The sequence below is a fragment of the Eurytemora carolleeae genome, unplaced genomic scaffold (genome assembly GCF_000591075.1).
Source record: "Eurytemora carolleeae unplaced genomic scaffold, Eaff_2.0 scaffold1127, whole genome shotgun sequence".
Classification (NCBI taxonomy): domain Eukaryota; kingdom Metazoa; phylum Arthropoda; class Copepoda; order Calanoida; family Temoridae; genus Eurytemora; species Eurytemora carolleeae.
The window spans coordinates 106,709-106,944 of NW_019397049.1; positions in this window are offsets into that span (position 1 = coordinate 106,709).

Genomic DNA, 236 nt, shown 5'->3' on the forward strand with positions numbered 1-236 from the left:
GTTTTTGTTTTCAGAATTTAGATTCCAATACAACCCACACACCTCCACACACGCAAGAATACCACAACCTCAAAAACCAAATATTCAAATTTGAGGAAAACCTCAAAAAAAGTGACTAAACTGTTAGGGCTGCAAGCTTTTCAAACAAATCAAAACATTCCCCCTCCCCCCCTCAACATACGTCTTTCATCTTTCTTTCCTTCCTCACGCATTCCCCCTCCTCTCACCCCCCCCCC